This window comes from Triticum dicoccoides, chromosome 7B, assembly GCF_002162155.2.
Source record: "Triticum dicoccoides isolate Atlit2015 ecotype Zavitan chromosome 7B, WEW_v2.0, whole genome shotgun sequence".
Taxonomy (NCBI): Eukaryota; Viridiplantae; Streptophyta; class Magnoliopsida; order Poales; family Poaceae; genus Triticum; species Triticum dicoccoides.
In genome coordinates, this window is record NC_041393.1 from 107603082 (window position 1) to 107625165 (window position 22084).

Consider the following 22084-nt stretch of genomic DNA (forward strand, 5'->3'; position numbering starts at 1 on the left):
ATTTGCAAGGATTGCCACCACCATCATAACCTTTGCACCGAGCATAATTTTTTTTCCGATCAGTCCACATAGTCTTGGCATCAAACTCTTTTTTCACTGCATAGGTCCTGAAAGACATCCTAAACTCCTTCATGCTTGGCCACAACTTTCCCACCTCAATAACTGGGTTCTCTTTGTCATACAAACAAACCAGCTCATTATCATCTGCATCATCCACATCATCTGCAGCCTCTCTCATCAGGTGTTCTTCATCCTCATTTGCATTTCTAGGGCCTGTGTTACCTTCAGCTGGCAAAGAACTGTCATCCTTCTCCTTATCTTTGTCATCAACTTGAATGCCAAACATTTCGGCCATATCAATGTCAGATATTGGTGTAATGACCAAATCTGTTTTTTCATTCAACTCTACTACATTCCAGTCAACAACAATCTTCCTAGCACCATGGGTTCCCTCCTCTCCATCTGCATCAATCCCAGTATCTTCAGCTACTATAGTCGGTTCAGTCAACAATGCCAACATCTTCTTTTGTGAAACCCACTCATCATCTTCCATCTGTGCAGCCATCTTTGATGGCACATAACCAACTCTGGAATGAGTTTGCAGATCAATTAGTTCTGCATAAAATGTTACTTGTTTGCTTGCCCATCCTCCTTGCTGATCAATTTCAGCAACCATGGATTCTCCATCTTCAATTCTCACATATTCACCATTATAGTTATCGAAACGTTGCAGAGATACCTCTTGTTCTGGACCCCAAACAATACTCTCCCCAATTCTCTCCACCAAATTGCCCACGGCCTTCTCCTTCATGATCTCCAATTCCTGGGGATCAACATCTGCAAAATCGACATCCAACCTCACGGTGGTATCTCTATCAATGTCTTGGACACTGCCATCACTGAGCTTGGCTTTACAGGGAAAAAATTCCACTATAATTGCGAATGTGGTGGCAGAACCTGAACCTCCCCTGTTTTGTCAATGGCAGGCAGCGGCGGCAGTCACTACCAAATCGAGTTCGATTCTAAATCGCCAAGAAAAGAGGGTGGCACTACCGATTTGAAGCACTGTCTCCTCGGGGCAGCCCGTCTCCTCGCTCCATCTCATCTAGCCCTCGCTCCATCTCCTATCCAATCAAGCAACGGGTACCCTCAAGCAACAGGGACAGCATGAGGCCACAGATTTATTCAAAATTCAGTGGAATGGGAGTAGTGTTTGGAAAATACTCACTCGCAATAGCCGCTGCAGGGATAGGCGCTCCACCACCGGGCCGCGGAGAAGAAACAACCCCCGGATCCAATGGAGCCCGATTCTAAATCGCCAAGAAACAGAGGGCAGCATGAGGCCACAGATCCTCCAAAATTCTGGGGAGTGGGACTAGGGTTTCGGGCTCACCTCGCAATAGCTCTGCCGCTGCCGAGAAATGCGCTCCACCACCGCGGAGAAGAAACCACTGCCGGAGAAGATGCTTACGGCGGCGCCGCTCGCCCAGTCCAGCACGGGCGAGTCGAGCACGGTCACACAGTCACCGGTCGAGTCATGGACGGTTGACTCTTGACTACGTGGCCATAGGTGGACCCCACCAGTCAGAGCACATAACCCCCAGTGTCCTAACCAGATCTCAGCCTAACGGACAGCCAACTAGCCGCGTAAATGGTGTGTCGCATGGGAGCTATTTTTTCCAACGAAGATGTCGCATGCAAGCTATTACAGCCAACGACGTCGCATGAGAGACAGTTCACACCAACGACGTCGCATGGGAGCTATTCACCCCTTAAGCAGTTCTAACCACAGGTCGCCGAGTGCCCAGACCAGGATTATTAGTTAGCTGCATGAGCAGCTAGGGCGCCCCTGCCGGCGAGGGCCTGAAGGGAGACACATAGCTTCCGCCATTGCCGCCGTTGGACGGAGACTGGTCCCAGACCTTGACGATCTCGATGGGTATGATGCTGCGAGCGACTTCCCTGGGACAGGCTTCGCCGCTGCCATAAAAACCAACGTACCGGATCCGGAGCTCGCGAGCGATTTCGCGAGGGTGCTCCACCCGGACGACGAGGCGGAGCGGGGAGAGGTCCGCCGCGGTGAGGCAGGCGGGGTCGATCTCGACCACGTGGCCGATGCTGGCCATGTTGGCGCTGATGTCCTTCTCCGCCCGCTCCTCCGTGGGGTAGCTGTGCAGGTTGATGTGGACGAGGTAGTCCAGCCGGGACCGGTAGTAGTTCCTCTGCTGCCCCTCGGGCACGACCTGCACCGAGTAGCCGTCGAGCTCGAACGGCTGCCTGGCGATGGCCGCCACACGGTCCTCCGGCGAGGCGAAGCGCAGGCCCATGTCGGCCACGATGGGGGAGGTGGCGACCACGTCGAACTACAGGTCCGGCGCCGCGGCGTGGATGGCGGAGCGGACGAGGGCCTTGAGGTCCGCGACCTCGCGGCCAGCCGGGTCGGGGGTGATGAAGGCGTAGCCGGTGCACCTGGCCACGCGGCTCATCTCGGGGGTCGTCTGCAGGTACACGGTGGGCCCGCACTCCGGACGGCCGGAGCGAACCACCGGGGGATCGGGAGCCCAGCGGCGGACCGCAGACGCGGGGACGGGGTGGTCGATGCGCTTGTGCACGCTAACGAAGGCCGGGCGGCCCTCGGGCGCCTCCAGCGCAGAGGCGCCGGCGGGGAGGCGGGAGCTTCCCGGCAGCATCTTGCTTGCAGTTGCCTTTCTCTCTCTCAACACCGACGGCTGCGGGCAACCAGAAGACAGGTGTGGAGTGGAGTGGAGCCGGACTGCCGGAGGAGTCTGATGGAGGTCCAAGGGACGGATGTGACCGGCTTTAAGCACAGCACGGCATTCACTCCGGCGTATACTGGGGTGGTGGAGTGAAGTTAAAGGAGAGTTTGGACTGAAGCGGCGTGCGGGTTGAGCTGATGAGCCCTGGCTTTGCCTCAGAGCATGCTTGGATACGTTTTAGTCCCATGACTAAAAGTAGTGGGACTAAAACTTGCTAGTCTCACCCATGCTTGGATCCAAATACTAAAGAGACTAAAATCTAGTTATTGAGCATTTATTATCCTCCAAACCTCCAATCCAGAACTAAGGAGAGGAATTAAATGAGGAGAGAGAGCTAATACATATTTTAGTAGGTTTTCCATGACTAAAAGATTTTAGCCTCAAGACTAGTCCTAGCCTCTTTTTAGTCAGGGGTGCTTGAAACTTTTGCCTCTAAAAGAGACTATTTTTAGTCAGACTAAAAATAGTCCCTTGTATCCAAGCAGCCTCTCAGTCGGGCATTGAAGATGACAAGAGGCGCATGGAGTGGTCGCGTCAGTCAGAGCCTCGGGGCATGGGCAACCAAAGGCATCTCGTAGGCCCTAGCCTCTAGGAGAGGCGCTGATCGCTGGTGCGACAGTATTTCGAGGAGTGCGGGATGCCGCTGGGATTTGCTTGGATTTTGCCGTCCAGCTGCAACGCAGCCGTTTGTGTTATACTTTAGCACTGTTTGGTGAGTTAAATCCGCAGAAGCATACTCCATTGTTTGGAGTATATCACGATTAGCGAAAAACCATCACTTTATGAACAAACATTTTGCATCATGTACCGAATCGAAATAAAAATATTTAGTAAGAAATGGATCTTGTTTTGACGTGGCTAATCCTGACCAAGCAGACAGCGGTGACGGCGCGTTGTTAACAGCCGCCAATTTTCTTTTGGGTCTGTCTAGAACTCAGTCGACTGAGACTTAACCAAGTCTCAGTCAAGTGACGTCAGCATAGTTTTTTTGCTGCAAGCGGCACGGCTAGATGCTACAACCGATGATGAAAAATGTTGCAATGGTTTTACAAGCAATGAAAATTGGTGCTGCAGCCTATGTGATTAAAATGCTAAAACCGTCAATGACAAATGTTACAACCGGTGAGACGATATGCTACAATCGATGAGGGACAACATGCTACAACCAACAAGACAAATGTTGCAACCGGTATAAAAAAAAGTTACAACCGTTGAGAAAAAATGTTGCATGGTCGACTGAGACTTGGTTAAATCTCAGTCGACTGATTTTTAGCAAGCCCGTTTTCTTTTAGCACTCGGTACGAAGCAGCTGGCTCGGGCCTGCAGTTCACTTGTTAACTGGGCTTGCTCGTCAACTGGGTCGGCGCGTTCGTTCGATCATACACACTGTCGCCTGTTCGGTTTCAACTTCCAAAAATCTCCAGCATTGTCAGTCACTCCATTGCATTCATTCACTCTCGCACAGATAACCACCAGCTTCTCCATGAAACTTCCACAGAAACCACCACCACCACAAGAAAACCTCCATGGCGCCAATGGTGTTTGGCCTCGGATGGGACCAGGCTGCAGGATCTTTATCGGTGACAACAAGAAGCTCTCCTACGCGCATGAGGTTAGCACCTGGTACATCGATGTTGCAATCCTACAGAATCATGCACGCCCAGTGAGGGCGTGCGCCATGGCGGAGGGGAGACACGATTTCCAGACCTCCACCGCCCACTCATCGAAAACTTGGTCCGGGTGATGGAGGAGGCTAGGGATTCTCCAGATCCGTTCTAGCGGTCCCGCTGCTACATGTACCAAAACCGCGAGCAACTCCGTTCGGTGGACTACGAGGTCGAGAGGGTGGTGCCAGTGCTGCCCCTCGCTCTGATGGAGATGGAGCCACCGTAAATGGAGCAACAGTAGCGGACACGGAAGGTGGAGACTGGCATAGGTAACGGGAGGAAGAAGAAGCAGCAACTCTGCATCCAGGGGCCAGTTCGTCGATCACTGCGTCTTCAGAAGCTTTAGCAAAAGTGAGTTTGATGCGTCACCTAGGTCTTACAGATGGTGTAATCAGCTTATGCATGAAGATCTGAACTAATATACAAATTCAGTTACTTTTCGAACTTAATTGTGTGTTTGTGTCTGAAGAAGTATGCGTGTATGTGTGTGAAACTCCTATATCTATATATCTATTAGTTTAAATGTTTGAGGTTAGGTACCTTCAGATTGTCTAAATTTTATGTAAAATTGTCTAGCTATCTTGTTGAACTATGTTAGCTAAATATCTAAACTTTATGTAAAGTGACTCTTAATGTTGTCTCAAGTACTGCAAATTCCTTTGAATATTGTAAGATAGTTAGGTAAATAAATGTCAAAATTTGGTAAGATGATCATATTAGTTGAAGGTAAGCAAGCCTTGTAGTGTAGTGCTCAGGGGTTTACTGAATTCATTTTAACTGAATTTTAGTAGTGTAACTGAATTTAGTAGTGTTAACTGAAGATAAAATGTGTGCTCTAGGTGTCAATGCAAAGAACAGGCCTAGAGTTTATTCAGTCAGTTTACTATGGAACAGAGAGTTTCTTCTAGCTAAGTATAGTTCCTTCAAGCCATTATGTTCCATAGTTCCATGATCTGATTGAAAAAAGTCTGAACATTGCAAATTAGGTGCACTTGTAGTCTTTAATCAACACAACATCAAAACCAGTTTGAACATTAAATTGAGCACAACTACTAACACCTCACATCAGTCAAATAACTTAAAATGATGTAAGTACACTGACTCATTTCTTTTGTGGTCAACTTGTCCACTGCACCAGTCAACCCAAATTTAACTCATCTACCCACTACACAACACCCTGAAACTTCAGTAGTGGTGTCAGTTACATCCAGTGCACAAAATAATTCCAATGTAAACTACAACTATCAATCAGTACACTAACTAACCCTAGAATAATTCACCATTGGAAGGCACCGGGCTAGATAAAGTGAAACTCTATTTTCAGAACCCTAAAATTCAGTCAAACGGGACATGAACATTCAATTAATTCAAAACCCTAAATTCATCATTTCAGTTAATCCAGTCAAACAGCAACAACGACATTCAATTAATTCAGTCAAACAATAAAAACAACATTAAGTTAATTGGAGTTTCAGAAACATCATGAACCCTGAATCAGCAAACCCGAGTTTCCAAATCTGGAACCTAAAATTCCAGCAACGAAATTTGCTAATTGAGACATGCATGCAGCTCAAGTAGGGGGCAGACCAAATGTTATATCTATTACTGTGGAAAATTTGTGATATATTTGGTTGTAAACTATATGCAATGTTTCATAATTGTAAAAATTTGGCCGCCAGCCGGCCAGGGCCGGACCAAATGCAGCGGCCACACCGGCACCGCGTCAGCAAAAGAGGTCGGACGACGCCCCTTTGTCCGACCCAAACGGATAAAATCCAGACAAAACGGACACCCGTTTGGGGTTGCCGATTAGAGTTGGCCTGAAGAGATGCTTCATGTTCTCATATACTCACCATCTCATATTTTAGATAGTAAAGGTTCCATTAATCCACGAAAGTCTATTTGTTGGAGTCGAGCTTACAAGTAAAACTGAAGAAATAAGAAATGTGCAATAACTAAAACACTTCAAAGTTTCAGATGTTAATTTACGAAAATTATACCATCAAACGAACAACCACCATTTGTAAATTAAATATTTGTATCTGAAATCAACTGGGTGCAATGCCAGAATGCACACGCAAGGGCCAACAAACCAGAACACCTAGCGAGGGTTAAAGCATTAGAGAAATTTGACCCTAGATTATGGATTTCTCAAATTTGCTATGCAGTCCTAGACTTCTAAGATAAGCCTCATGAACTAAAAATAATGGTTTATTAGGGTGCCATATTTTTATTCCTGGCCAAGGGTAATCCTCCTTTTATAAAAAAGAGAGTCAATTACGTTGGTGGTGCTAGAACTTGACGCAAACGGTCACTTTGGTGCTACAAGTTGCGGTGTACATGATGCAAAAACTTGGCTCAGACGTGCAAATACAGTGTTAATCGTGTTGGTATACGAAATCTGCGCTGACTAGGCATGTGGGTCCCGCTGTTAGCCACTGGACCTGGCGTATGGCCTGCATTTTTTTGAAAACCCCCTCAAAATATATCTTTTTGCAAAAAAGTACATATCGACATGTCATTACATCTTTAATCAACGGGCCCGCCGGTCAAAATTGTTTGTATTAAGTAAATGTTTACATTCATCATTTTAAAATTTAAATATAAGCCATGAGTATATACTTTTTTGTATTCATTAAACATTGTATTTAATATACATTTTAATATCCGTATTAACTTAATATTTTACATATACATGGGTATATATGTCATTGTTTTTATTTACATAGTATTGATAACACACAAATATTGGAACATAATTTTTATTACTTACATTTTAAAATATCTTATAAATATAGCTTGTGCAAAATGGGCTGCAATATCTGCAGCTCCATAAGCGTCATTGCTAAATATTTACTCTGTCGTTATCATTGTTTACTAATCAAGGCTTAGGAGTGTCTCAAAAAACACTAATCAACGCTTACGGTGGTGTGGTTAGCCAGGGTCGCGGGTTCGAAACCTGCCTAAAATCTTTTTCTGTTAATATCTACAGGCGGGACCCACTGGGAATAGAGAAGTAAAATGCCACATCCATATGGTCTTTTCGTCAAAATTATGTTTTTAGGGGGTTTTCAAGAAAAACATTCTTCCTCGTTCACTTGCAGACAACGGACCCCACGTGCCTAGTTAGCATAGATTATGTATACAAAATGGGATATGCACTATATTTACACGCCCAAGCCAAATTTTTGCACCACTTCGATGTGCACCGCAACTTTGATGTACACCGCAACTTCTAGCACCACAGTGACCATTTACGTCAAGTTCTAGCACCACCGGTGTAATTGACTTTAAAAAAAACTTTTTGTTGCTGAAGCAATGCTAAAGTTTTGTCTTTTCATTAAATGAGCATGGAGTAGAGAGCATGTACAAGGTCAAATTCAAATGGAGCAAACAAACGATTGCCTCTGAATGTTTCGGCCCAATGATACTCCCTCCGTCCCAAAATTCTTATCTTAGATTTGTTTAAATACGAATGTATTAAATCATGTTTTAGTATTAGATATATCCATGTAGACAAATGTAAGACAAGAATTTTGGGATCGAGAGAGTACATCACAACCTAGCCCCTCTCTCTTTATATTGCCAAATAAAGCTGTAGGCAAAGATGCAAAATTGCAGAAAAGTCGAGGATTCCTCATTCCAATCTCCCATGAAACAAGATTAAGAAGATAAGCCAGTGCATTGTTTGGTCGCTCATTTGACTTGACCTCTTCGGTCCACCAAGATTACAAATTAAGCCCCTGACAAGCTACTTCAAACACTGACCATCACCCAAACATGCTTGACAGACAAGAGACGAACTTGAACGAACACCATCACATCGGCAAGATGAAGAACTAACATGCATATAGAGTTGCTAGCTGCGCTTATCGCAGCAACACACAGCACAAGCTAGCTAGTCTGTGATCGAGATCCATGGAGACTTTACGAACCAAAGGAGCATCAAGCCCCTGCAGCCTCAAGGTCTCACCCAGACCAGCTAACAGCCAAAGCGAAGGCAGCTAGGAGGCCGCCGCCGCGGCCTCGAACATAGGCACGTACTCTCCGTCAGCGCCGGTGGACAGGGACTTGTCCCAAACCCTCATGATCTGGACAGGCACGACGTTGCGGAACCGATGATCGCCGTACCTGATGCGGACCTCGCGGGGGATGTTCCGGGGATGCACGAGGTTGACGACGAGGTGGACCGGGGCCAGGTCAGGCGCCGCGAAGCAGGCGGGGTCGGTCTCCACCACGAACCCGAAGCCGCCGCAGCTGCGGTTAATGCCCTCCTCGTGGCGCTGCTCCTTGGGGTAGTCGAGCAGGGCGACGTGGGCGAGGTAGTCCGCCCGGAAGCGGAACTGGTTCCTGGGCGGCGGGTGCGTGATGATCTCCACCGAGGGGTCCTTCAAGCGTCGCTGCAGATCGGCCATGGTCATCTCTGGGAGAGGGGGCGCCGGGGGCATGAACACGTTGATGAAGGCCGGGCGGGTCGTCCGACGCTCCCGCTCCGGAGTGGTCGCGCGGATCGCCGTCGCCGGCACTGGGACACTGGTGGGCAGAAACACGTTGAGGAAGGCCGGGCGGCCCGAGTCATTGTCCCACTCCGACGCCGACGCGTCCGTAGGCGCCATTTGCAACGAGGCGGCGACGGAGGCAGCGGGACCGTTGGCGCTGCCGGGAAGCATAGTGCTGGTGGTGGCGATCAGGAGCACGCAGCGGTGGAGTGGAGAGAGTTTGATGTGGGGAGGGAGAAATGGAGTGGAGTGGATATGGCTTTAAGCACATGCGTCCGCTCATCAAGATGGTGGTGGCGCGGGGTTGGACTGAAGCGGCGTGCGGGTTGAATTCGAGGCCACTTTGCCATCAACGGAGCGCGTAGTAATGGCCGCTCCCACTGCCATGCCTCAGTTGGGCATTTGGGGGCGTTCAAGAAGATGACAAGCGGCGCATGGAGTGGTCGCGTCAGGGCCTCATGCTCAGGGTAGGCAACCAAAGCATCTCGTAGGCTATATAGCCTGCGTGTAGGTTTTTAGGTGGTGACAGGGGTCGATACCGCACTTCACACGATATCATGATAGCTAGCACGTCTCAAAATTTAAATTTGCAAGTTTTTCAAAAAGAAAAAGAAAGTGTAGTTTGTGGTTCTGACCTTCTGCAAATAGTGCTACTCCCTTCGTCTAGGTGCAAAGAGCATCTAAAGGAGTTGCGTCACAACTAGATATACGAAGATTGAATGGAGGATACTCCCTCCATTCCGTTTTATAGTGCGTATAAGTTTTTGAGAGAAATTCCACAATCTAGTGAGTATCTCCCTCCTCCAGCGATTTTAGACGAAAATGCCCCCCACCAAATCGAACAGCCAGCGCCCCACCCAGCCCACCGCATCGCTCGCCTCTCTCTCCCTTATCTCTTTCTTGTCGCTTCTTTCCCCACCTCCTTCCCCGCCTCGCTGATCCCCGCCGATCTCCCTTCTTCCTCGCTGATCCCCATCGATCCCCACCTCCCTTGCTGATCCCCGCCTCCCACAACGCTTCCTCTCCCTCTCTCATCGATCTTCTCCACCTCACGACAGGAGCCGTCCAATAGATCGTGGCCGAGAGCTGTGGTGGAGGCGGCGGTCTTCATGGCCGGCGGAGTTGAGGGAGAGGTGAGGAGGAAGGTGCTGACTCTATTGAAGGAGGCAAAGGCAGCAATACAGCAAATCGAGTTGTTGCTAGGCCAGACGCCCATTTTTGTACTGCCTTCTCTTTTTCTTGCCTTCATTTGCAAATAAGTGGCGTCATGGATTTATTACATTGCTAACTATATGAACAATCATGCAGGAACCTGTACAGTATGCATGAAGCAGTACAAGCATGCATGATCCAGTATACATGACCACTATAAGCATTCATGAACCAGCACACATGTATGCATGAACCAGTACAAGCATGCATGATCCAGAATCCATGAAGCAGTACGCATGTATGCGATCAGTGCAAGCATGCATGATCCACAATGCATAGCACACATGTATGCATGAACCAGTACAAGCATGCATACCAGCTGGAGTTGGATGTTCCTCGTCGTTTCCTTCAACATTTTCAGCATCAACTCCGGCGTCGACTGCATCAAGTTCAACATTCAAGTCAATGCCAAGCATGCCATGTCCGTCGCCGCCGCCGCCGCCGCCGCCGCCGCCGGATTCCACGTTCAAGTCAATGCCAGTATCGACATGAACGGAAGGTTGGCCGAGGCCGGCGTCACCAAGTGGAGGTTGGCTAGCCTGCCACCTAACGGTTGGTGATCTTCCGGTGAGTCCCAACCTCGTCCGCGTCCCAACCTCTGGGAAAATAAATCAACAAACCAAGGTGGTGAGCAAATGATCAGCAAGAAGACGAGAGCACCAACAAAAATGTGAACCTCGGCAGGGAGAGAGGACGTACCTTCATCCGTGACGATCAGCTCCAGATCGTAGTCTAGCTCTCCAGCAAGACCGCCGTAGTCTTCTCCCAGTTGATCTGGTTGTTTAAATCTAACCCTGCCATTGCAGGGTGAAGAACTAGAGAGAAATGAGATGGGGAGAGAAAAATGGTGTACTAGTACACTCTTGGTCCCGTCCTGGAGAGTTGATTCAAATTTGAAAAGGCTGAGCGGGCGTGGGTGGGGCTGGCCACGCAGACGTGGACGCGGGAATGCGCTGAACTTTCCCTCCAATTTCTCTCCGTGGCGGGATTACGCGTGGCTGAGGTGATGCGCACATGGGGCTGGACAGAGTTAGTGGAGGGGTATATTAGACCCAAGTACATGTGCCAGCTCACTCATTGGTATTGCCGCTGAAAACTATACGCACTATAAAACGGAATGGAGGGAATATTAAACAATGACGATAATGACTTCTGTTTTCTCGCAAAAAAAAGATAATGACTTCTGTTTGGCACATTTGGAAGATTGGGTGGAGCGAAACACTAAGTTGATTTCCCATCTCTACTCCTAATGAAGTAGTTGGTGAATAGTCTTCAGGGTTTATTTTTGCTGGGATTTTTCGTCTCTCCTCCCACCACCCCCTCTCATTCTGGTTCATCGGTTTATTTTTTTCTCCACTCTTTATTACAACTAGGACTTTCCTAACGTATAACAAATCACGGATCTAACTTCCTTAAATTATTCATATCAATCGATTCCTTTTATTGGTCCAATTTGTCTTAGGAAACAAATAACAAATTTTACCGAAAAAGGCTTGCGCCCCGCTATATTAATTTAGCAACCATCCGATACAGCCAGAAGTTCGATGCTGGGGCAAACATCACAAGCATGCCCAAAAGAAAAACAAGAGAAAAGCAAGAGAAAGAAATGCCGGCAGCACCGGATGAACGAAAGCTGAAGTATCCCGCAACCGCTGCGCCCACCAGAGATATCCACCACGCTCCAATGCCATCGAGTCGCCGCGAACCAAGCAACACCTTTAAGAAGGACTGCGACGACAACGACGCTGCTGCCCGGACGAATCCTAGGATTTCTCCCGGTACACGGAGGGAAGCGGGCGAGAGGTACTCCCGACGCCCTTCAAGAAGGTTGATCGCGCCCGCAGGCGTCACCACGTTGGTGCCGGGCGGACCCGAGAGGGATTTCGCCCTACCCCTCATACCCACAACCCAGGACCAACCGGCGGCTCCACCACGCCAACCGCCCACCAACCTGCGCCACCACAGTCACGAGGACACCACCGTCGTCTTTCCACCGCAGACACTGCGAGGCTGGCCGAACCAAACGAGACCACCGCCGATAGGGACCAGGAGCACCACAGCCACGTGGGAGGGGACAACCTCCACGGCACAAGCCGTAGCAGACCGGACGCAGGCGCGGGAGCACGCCGGACCCCCTGCCCACCCGGGCCCAGATCGGGCCCGTTAAGCTCCTGCAGCCACGCTGCAGCCGACGCAGCGCAAAGCTGCCGGTCCCAACGACCTCATCCCGCCAGCCCAGCCGGAGGAGACCCGCCGGAGGCCAGACCAACCCGCCCTGACCCAGATCGGGCCTAAAAGGGCCCAGATCTGGGCCTGCAGGGCTCCGCCATCCAACCCCCGCCGCCAGCCGCCACCGCCGCCAAAGGGTCGCTCCGCCGCTGAATCTGCGCCTGATGTAAACCGGGGCACCACCCGCCGAGGTGCACCGTCGCCGGAAACCGCCGCCCGAGATGGGGAACCGCGAGGGAGAGAGGGAGAGGACCGCCATCGCCGGCCTCGCCATGGCGTCGCGCGGGTAACGCCCGACCACGCCAGCCGGCGGCCGCGGCGGGAGGAGGGGTGGGAGGAGGGAGCTAGGCGGCGAGGGGAGGGAGGGCCGCCCCGGTCGCCCCGCTCGGGAGGGGGGGGGGGAAGGGGTACGGGGGAAAAGGGGTTGGTGCTAGATGAAGCCGGACTCCAAAAAAATAACAAATTTTTAATAAACAAATAATAGATTTGAATCTAACTTTCCTAACTTATCTAAATCAATAGATTTCTCTCATTAGTAAAATTTATTTTAGGAAACAAATAACAGACACGTCACAAACTTTCCTCCCAATAAATAGTTTCTTAACATTTGCAAACTTTCCTAATCAGACATGTCACAAACGGACAGGTACTGATATCATGTTACCAAACAATAAAACCCCATTTGCATAGAAATCAGTTCAAAATCCTAACTTTCCTAAATTTTTACCTTTCCTCGATAACATCCAATATTTCCTATGTTTTCCACCTATTGAAGGAAATCACCCCTCCATCGGTATTAGCATTTTTTGGAATGAAATCTCCGGGTTATGATTTTTTTGTGATTCTTTCCAGTTGTGACCTCTCCTTCCGCTCCGGCTCCTTCTCACATAATCACCTCCACCATAGCCAGCTGACGCCACCCTAGGGCTCTTGCCTCTCCACACCTTCTCCGCCACCTCCTCCTCGTACTCCATTGACAATCCCTCCGCCACGTTTGTCCACGGCGGTGTCGAGGGCATGCCACAACAGCATACCAGTGGTCGAGCAGCGCATAGCAGCAGGAAGAAGCACGCAGCAGGCGAGGCGAGCGGCTGACGGTGGAGGGCAGAGATGTGGCCAGCGTGGCTGAGGGGGCGGCCGATAGAAATGGCCGCGACAAGAGGCGGCGCGAGGCAGGGGCGTGACAGCGGGGCGAGTGAAGGGATAGGTGGCAGCAGACGGAGCGAGCGCAACCAGCGAGGGTGTGACGTGCGACCAGGGTGTGCGTCGCACGGGGCATAGTGGTGCGGTGGTTGTGGCGAGCGTGATGGCAACGGCGGGCACGACGGACGCGGTGTGGCACGTGCGTGGGCATGGAGAGCCAGAGAGGGAGTGGCCCGCGGGCGCGGAAGAAGAGCTGAAGGCTCGGGCATGGGCGCGCATAGGAGCGGGCATGTGCCACGGGGTCAATCCGAGGAGCTCAGTGGCTACCCCTGCAATGGCCATGGCGGACGGCGGTTCTCAGCCATGGCGAAATACCTAACGAGAGCAAACGAGAGGAGAAACTGGGGAAAGGCAAGAGGAGATCACGACGGTGTTAATGGCACCCTAGGGGAAGACAGGGGAGCTCAGGGCGGCATGGATCGAACGGCAATGTCGCGGTGGCCGAAGGTTGAGGAAGATGGCAACGACGTCGATCTAGGGGTGCTGGACTTAATCTCGTTGGCGCAGACGAAGTAGCGGAGGCATTCATAGCTCCTCGACAAGCTACTAGCCAGCAGGGAGGGCAGTGGTCGTGTGGACAGGGTCGGTCATGGTGGCCGTGGCATCTGACTTCGTCCAAATCACCGAGAAGTGGATCTGGGAGGGGGCATCGAGGAGGAGTGAGGCCATGGGGCTAGGGGAGGCAGGGCGTCACCCTTATCCATTCCCCTTCGATGCCGGCAAGGTGGTCGGGCAGGAGCCCGGCTCTGTAGCGACGGGCTCGGGGAACAGGAGAAGACGACCGTGCGGGGACTGAACCACTGGGTCGGTTCGGTGGCAAGGCCCGGAGGTAAGGGGAATCCCCTTTTTCATCGTCCTTTTGGTTTTTAATGTATTCTAATCCGTTTCTCCTTTTTAACACCGTTTTCTATTTATTTTTATATCAACTAAATGGATTTTGTTAATTGTGAAACTATGCACACAATTCGAGCACAATATTTTTAGGTGGCACAAAAAGTTTGGGGCCAAAAGGAAATACATAAAATTAGGTTTATATTTAATTGGTTATTTTAACTACTATTGGACCTCTTATTAATTTGACAAGATTTAATTTTTGGGTCAAATAATGTTGGGCTCAACTTGTCAAAGATCAGTGAAATTTATAGAATATGGTGAACATTTTAGTTTTACTGTTTGACGAAATAATTTATTTGACTTTATTTTAAATTTGAATTGGGCTTTGATTATTATCAAGTGGCAGTTTGGCTTAGCAAGCCTGATGACATGGCATCATTAGGGGGAGGTCATTGTAGCTAACGACTTGAGGTGTTACATAATCTTCCCATTTCTGAAATTTCATTGTTAAATGATTGAGGAATATATCACACTGTCCATTAGTTTAGTCAAGCTCACCACAAGTCCACACATTATTGCCAATTGAGTAAGTCTTATTAGCGGGCAGAATAGGCTATTTGTGTGTGTGTGTGTGTGTTAGAGAGAGAGAGAGAGGGAGAGAGAGTGAGGAAGAGGGAGGGGGGAGAGAGTGTGTGTGTGAGAATTTGATGGTAAAAAGGTCACCAATGTCGTAAAATTGAACTCTTAAAGTTAATGTGGCCCCGTTGCAACGCACAAGCGTTCTTCTAGTGTAATTTAATGTGTCAGTCAATAAAAATATTAGGAATAATAAATTTTCATTAGATGCCCTATGCACCTGAACGGAGGGAGTAGATACATACGTTTGAGCGACGAGTAATTCCAGACGATGGGAGTACTATTTATGTTGGATTTGTCTTTTTTTCTCTATGTGTATTTGGAATTTGTCACTGAAATTTTTAGTGATTGTAGACGCATATCTTGTGGGTATTCCTTTTTCTTACAAATTTGAATTATGAGGAGTGTATCATATCATGTGATATGTCCCCATGGTGACAGACTAGTATGCCTTAGCGTGTTGAGCATCGGTGTGACGGTATTGCCCTCCTGATTCTGCGTCATCCCTTCATGATACCCAAGTTTTTTAGTCTTGGCCAATTAATTATTTGTTTGTTCCTCTTTATTGTTTATGCCTTGTATTGGTAGTAGTTTCCCTAGCGACTACTAACGCTTGGGTCATCTCATGTCTTCCTCACCCCCTTGGGGAACCATATCCTTTGGTTGGGTGATCTACCCTCAAACCTTGGAAGTTAGAACCCAAGATCCATGATTTTTCCCTTGAAGAATCTCTTCGTTAACCCTTATTTCCAAAACCATAATTCTTCCACTCCAAAGCACTCCTCCCTCCATTTGAAATGCTTTGATAAATCTATAAAAATCTCAAAGACTCCTCTCCACTCATACGTCCACATTCCACAAAAATATGTTCTGCTCCAATGCAAATATATGGAATTAAAATGCATTCCATTTCTATCATTCTCGACAATAAATTGCAAACCCCACTTTTGTGGCATCTAAAAAAGGGAAAATATCATGTAGCTCCCTATGATCGTTGCAACACATTTTGTGCAAAAACAAGGGGACCCGTAGTACAAATTTACACTCGTTCATCTAAACCCTGGAAATGGGCTTAGATAACAATTGGGAAGCAACCTGTAACTCATTTTGTCTTTTTGACCTGAAACTTGGCCGCAAGGCTCACCCTTGATGACATATGAAGGAAATATGCCCTAGAGGCAATAATAAAGTTTTTATTTTATATTCTTGTCGCCAACCGTGCTTTCTACCAACTCCTCCAACGCTAGACGGGAATATTGATTGCGATTTAGCCGCACCTGAGCCCGCAACTGCTGTCTCTACTCCGCCTACTTCTTGATGATAAATGTTTATTATTCATGCTAGAATTGTATTAACTAGAAACTTGATACATGTGTGGATACATAGACAAAACACCGTTTCCTCTAGTAAGCCTCTACTAGACTAGCTCGTTAATCAAAGATGGTTAAATTCCTAACCATAGACATGTGTTGTCATTCGATGAACGAGGTCACATCATTAGGAGAATGATGTGATGGACAAGACCCATCCGTTAGCATAGCATATTGATCGTTCAGTTTTATTGCTATTGCTTTCTTCATGTCAAATACATATTCCTTCGATTATGAGATTATGCAACTCCCGGATACCGGAGGAATGCCTTATGTGCTATCAAACTTCACAACAAAATTGGGTGATTATAAATATGCTCTACAGGTATCTCTGAAGGTGTTTGTTGGGTTGGCATAGATCGATATTAGGATTTGCCACTCCGAGTATCGAAGAGGTATCTCTAGGCCCTCTCGGTAATACACATCATAAGAAGCCTTGCAAGCAAAATGACTAATGAGTTAGTTGCAGGATGATGTATTACGAAACGAGTAAAGAGACTTGCCAGTAACGAGATTGAACTAGGTATGTGGATACCGACGATCGAATCTCGGGCAAGTAACATACCGATGACGAAAGGAATAACGTATGTTGTCATTATGGTTCGACCGATATAGATCTTCGTAGAATATGTAGGAACCAATATGAGCATCCAGGTTCTGCTATTGGTTATTGACCGGAGAGGTGTCTCGATCATGTCTACATAGTTCTTGAACCCGTAGGGTCCGCACGCTTAACGTTCGATGACGATATAGTATTATATGAGTTATGTGCACTACTAGAAAAAGGGCTATAGATGGGATTGACACTAATGGCGCATCAGACAAGCGGTGCGCCATTAGTATACACTAACGGCGCACCACCTTCTGATACGCCATTAGAGTTGAAACTACTAATGGCGCACCTGGCCCAAGGTGCGCCATTAGTATCAATTTTTTTGAACTAGTGCGCCTGTCCAAACATACTAATGGCGCATCCGAACTCAGTGCATCATTACTAGTTGTAACTAGTAATGGCGCACCTGTCGGAAAGTGCGCCACTAATGTTGTTTTTTTATTATATTTTTTATTTCTTTTTTTGCAAAACTACTAATGGCGCACTGTTCCACCGTGTGCCATTACTAGTTTAAACTAGTAATGGCGCACTGTGGAACAGTGCGTCATTAGTATGTTTTTTTTGCAAAACTACTAATGGCGCACCACCAGAAGGTGCGCCATTAGTAACCTGGATTACTAATGGCGCATTTAGAGTTGGTGCGTCATTAGTAAGTGGGCAGCAACAAGATATTTTGGACAGCCTCTCCTACCCACACTCACTTTCTCCCCACTTCATTCTCTCCACCTCCTCCTTGTCTCGGGTGCCTCCTCTTTTTCACCTCATTTCCACCATAGATTCATTCAAATTAAGTGGTTAAATTACCTTGTTTTGATAGGTAAGTAAGGGGGGAAGCTATATTTATGTTGTTCTCCCTACAACAATGTGCACATGCACTTTTTATGGCCTAGCTAGATCTATGTATGTTCGTGGTGTTGCATATGTTTGTGGTGTTGCATATGTGTTTGTGTTTGGAGGTGTACCGGTATTTGAAATGCGATAGTTGCCAATATTTTGCCGGAGTGTTGATTCATTTCCGTTTCGGCGAGAATTTTGGCATTAAGCATTCTTTTTGGTCCTATTTTTAGGGAAAGTCATGCCAAATTTTTTCTTGGTTCTAAAATATCGTTTTGCTCTACCCCGCAGGCGACCATGGTCCGCACGATGACCGAAGGCATCGTGAATAGGTTTTTGAGGTCCGCGAAGGCCGAGATGCTTCAAAAGAATGAGACGGAGATAAGATGTCCGTGTCGAAGATGCAAGTTGAAGAGGCTTATTGCGGACCCGGATTCCGGGCAGGTGCGGGACCACCTGCTCTCGCGTGGTTTCATGGATGGCTATCGGTGGCAAGGTGATGAAGATGACTACGAAGTCGTCCATGGGGGCCGGGCAAGAAATGAGGAAGGGCAGCAAGACAACCACCGCGGCTCGGGCGGGCGAGAAGACGAAGAATCCCCAGGAGATGATCATGACGGTGATGCTGTACATAGTCATCATGTAGAAGATGCAGGACATGATGATGAGGAAGATGTCGGAGCAGACGACGGGCATGATCATGAAGATGATGATGCCGGCGGAGCAGACGACGCTGGACCGTCGATGGGCTGGGTGCAGGACCCTCATATTCAAGAGCTGCTTCTCAAGCAGACGGATAACGCAAGAGCTGCCGCCCGAGAGAAAGCCAAGATGGATCAACTTGAGTTAGACGCGGTTACTCCATTGTATGAAGGATGCAGGCCCGAGGATACCCGCCTGAAAGTAACGCTCATGGCTCTGGAGATGAAGGTAAAACACAAAATGACCGACGCATGCTTCGACGAGAACATGTCATTCTGGCACGAACGTCTTCCCAAGGGGAACAAGTGCCCGACCAGTTTGGAGGAGGCGAAGAAAATCGTGTGTCCTCTGGATTTACCGCACGTGAAATACCATGTGTGCATGAACAATTGCATCATTTATCGGGACGAGCACGCGGAGTCTACCATATGTCCGGTGTGCGGCGTCACTCGATACAAGAAGAGGAAGAAAGCTCCTCGAAAAGTGGTGTGGTACTTTCCGATCGCTCCTCGTCTGCAGCGGTATTTCGCAGACCCTAAGGTAGCAAAGCTCCTGCGTTGGCACGCGGATAGGGAGGAGAAGAAGCGAGAAGATGACGCAAATGATCCGGAGATAGATAAAAAAGACAAGATGCTGAGTCACCCTAAGGATGCGAGCCAGTGGCAAGCGTTGAACTTCGAAGACCCAGAATTTGGGAAGGATCCAAGGAACATCGTGCTGGGCGCGAGCACCGATGGAGTCAATCCGTTTGGCAACCAGAGAAGCACACATAGCACCTGGCCTGTGTTTGTGTGGATGTACAACCTTCCCCCCTGGTTGTGCATGAAGAGGAAGTACATTCACATGAGTATGCTAATTGAAGGGCCGAAACAACCAGGGAACGGCATCAATCTGTATCTGGGGCTGCTGAAAGAGGAGCTTGACACGCTGTGGAAAACACCAGCTAATACGTGGGACGCCACAGAGAAAGAATATTTCCCTATGAGAGCCGCACTGCTCATGACGATGCACGACTATCTCGGTTACGGATATCTCGCGGGGCAGGTAGTCCACGGATTTTCTGGATGCGTAAGGTGCATGGATGACACAACATATCGCCAGCTAGATAGAGATCCCGGGTCTTCGAAAACCGTGTTCATGGGACATCGAAGGTGGCTTCGCGACGATGACCCGTGGAGGAAACACAAGGATCTGTTCGATGGTGAACCCGAACCCCAAAAACGCCCGTGTACGAGGAGCGGCGAGGAAATAGACAAGCTGTTGAAAAATTGGAAAGACTGCCCACTGCCAGGAAAGAAGCAAAAGGCGCCAGAGCCGGGAAAGAAGCGAAAGGCGCCAGAGCCGCTGCTGAAGGTATGAAAAACGAGGTCTGTTTTCTGGGACTTGCCGTACTGGAAGATCCACCGTGTGCCTCACAGCCTTGATGTCATGCATATCACGAAGAACGTGTGCGAGAGTCTGCTTGGTACCCTGCTCAACATGCCAGAGAGGACCAAAGATGGGCCGAAAGCCAGGGCAGACTTGAAATCAATGGGCATCAGGCAGGAGCTTCACGCTAATGATGATGATGATGATGATGATGATGATGATGATGATGATGATGATGATGATGATGATGATGAGGCGAAGCAGGACACAGTAAGTCATCGCAAAGGCAAAAAGGCGAAGAAGACCGGAAATGACTACCCTCCCGCGTGCTTCACTCTAAGTCAGGAGGAGATCGAGCAGTTTTTCACCTGCCTCCTAGGAGTAAAACTTCCTTACGGTTACGCGGGGAAGATAAGCAGATACCTAGACCCAGCGAAGCAGAAGTTCAGTGGGATGAAGTCTCACGACTGTCACGTGATGATGACGCAGATACTTCTAGTTGCAATCCGTGGGATCATGGACGCGCACGTCTGTGAAATGCTATTTGGCCTATGCAACTTTTTCGACGTCATCTCTCGGAAGTCGATTGGCGTGAGGCAACTCAGAAGGCTACAGGAAGAGATCATGGTGATACTATGCGAGCTTGAGATGTACTTCCCGCCCGCATTCTTCAACGTTATGGTGCATCTGCTGGTCCATATAGTGGAGGATATCATCCAACTCGGGCCGACGTTCCTGCATAGCATGATGTCGTTCGAAAGGATGAATGGTGTCATCAAAGGATACGTTCGCAACATGTCACGTCCAGAGGGAAGTATAGCCAGGGGCTTTCTGACCGAAGAGTGCATCTCCTACTGCATGAATTATCTAGGCATCGAGAACCCCGTTGGTCTGCCCGTCAACAGGCACCTCGGCAGGCTCGCTGGATGGGGTCACCGCGAGGGTCGCCGCGAAATGCATGTCGACTTAGAGGGTCGACTCGCCGACTTTGAAAGAGCAAACCTAGTCGCGCTACAACACATAGACGTGGTCGATCCTTGGGTGGTAGAGCACAAAACCTTTATTAAGAAGACGTACAATGACTGAGGCCAACAGAGGACGGACGGAGATATAATCAAAGAGCACAACTCATGTTTCACGCGTTGGTTCAAGCAGAAGCTTCTGTTGTACCCTTTACATGAGGATTCTTCCGCGGAAGAACAACTCATATTCGCCTTGTCACAGGACGCCGAGCACAACCTGATGACCTATGAGGCGTACGATATCAATGGCTACACATTCTACACCGAGGCCAAGGACATGAAGAGCGATGGTTATCAGAACTCCGGGGTAACGATGGAATCCTACACCAGTAATGACAAGGACAGATACTACGGAAGGATCGAGGAGATCTGGGAGCTGAGCTACGCTGGAGAGAAGGTCCCGATGTTTCGTGTCAGATGGGCGAAGAGCGTCCTAAAAGAAGACCGGTATTTCACCACCATGGTTATAACCGAAGCCAAATCCAAGACCGCGGGCACAAACGTCACTGCGAAAAATGAGCCATGGGTACTGGCTTCCCAAGTTGACCAATGCTTCTTCATTACCGACCCGTCAAAGCCCAGTCGTGTTGTCGTGAGGAGAGGCAAAAGGAAGATCATCGGAATGGATGGAGTAGCCAATGAGCAAGACTTCGACAAGTACGGCGACCCGAGGATCGAACATGACGACGATGATGAAGTAGCAGCATACACCACAAGAAGAAGCAGGACCACCCTACCTAAAGGACGTCCGTTCCACAGAAGAACTCCATTTGCCAAAAAGAAGGGAAAGAAGATTGTGAACAGATAGCTAGCTAAGATCGATTGTATTTAAATCGTAGCCTTCATTTCTCGATTGTATTTCATGGGCACTTTTTGAACTATCATGAATATTTTTAAATTTCATGGACACTCGATCTCGATCCCCCTCCATCTCGATCGCTATCCCACCTCGCCAGATCCGGTCCCCCTGGCCGCCGAGCACCTCCCGGTCCACCGACCGCCGCCGCCGACCCCCCGCACCCTCGATTCCCCTACTCAACCGCCGCCGCCGACCCCCCGCACACCCCTCCCCTACTCAACCGCCGCCGCCGACCCCCTGCACCCCCCGCACCCTCCCC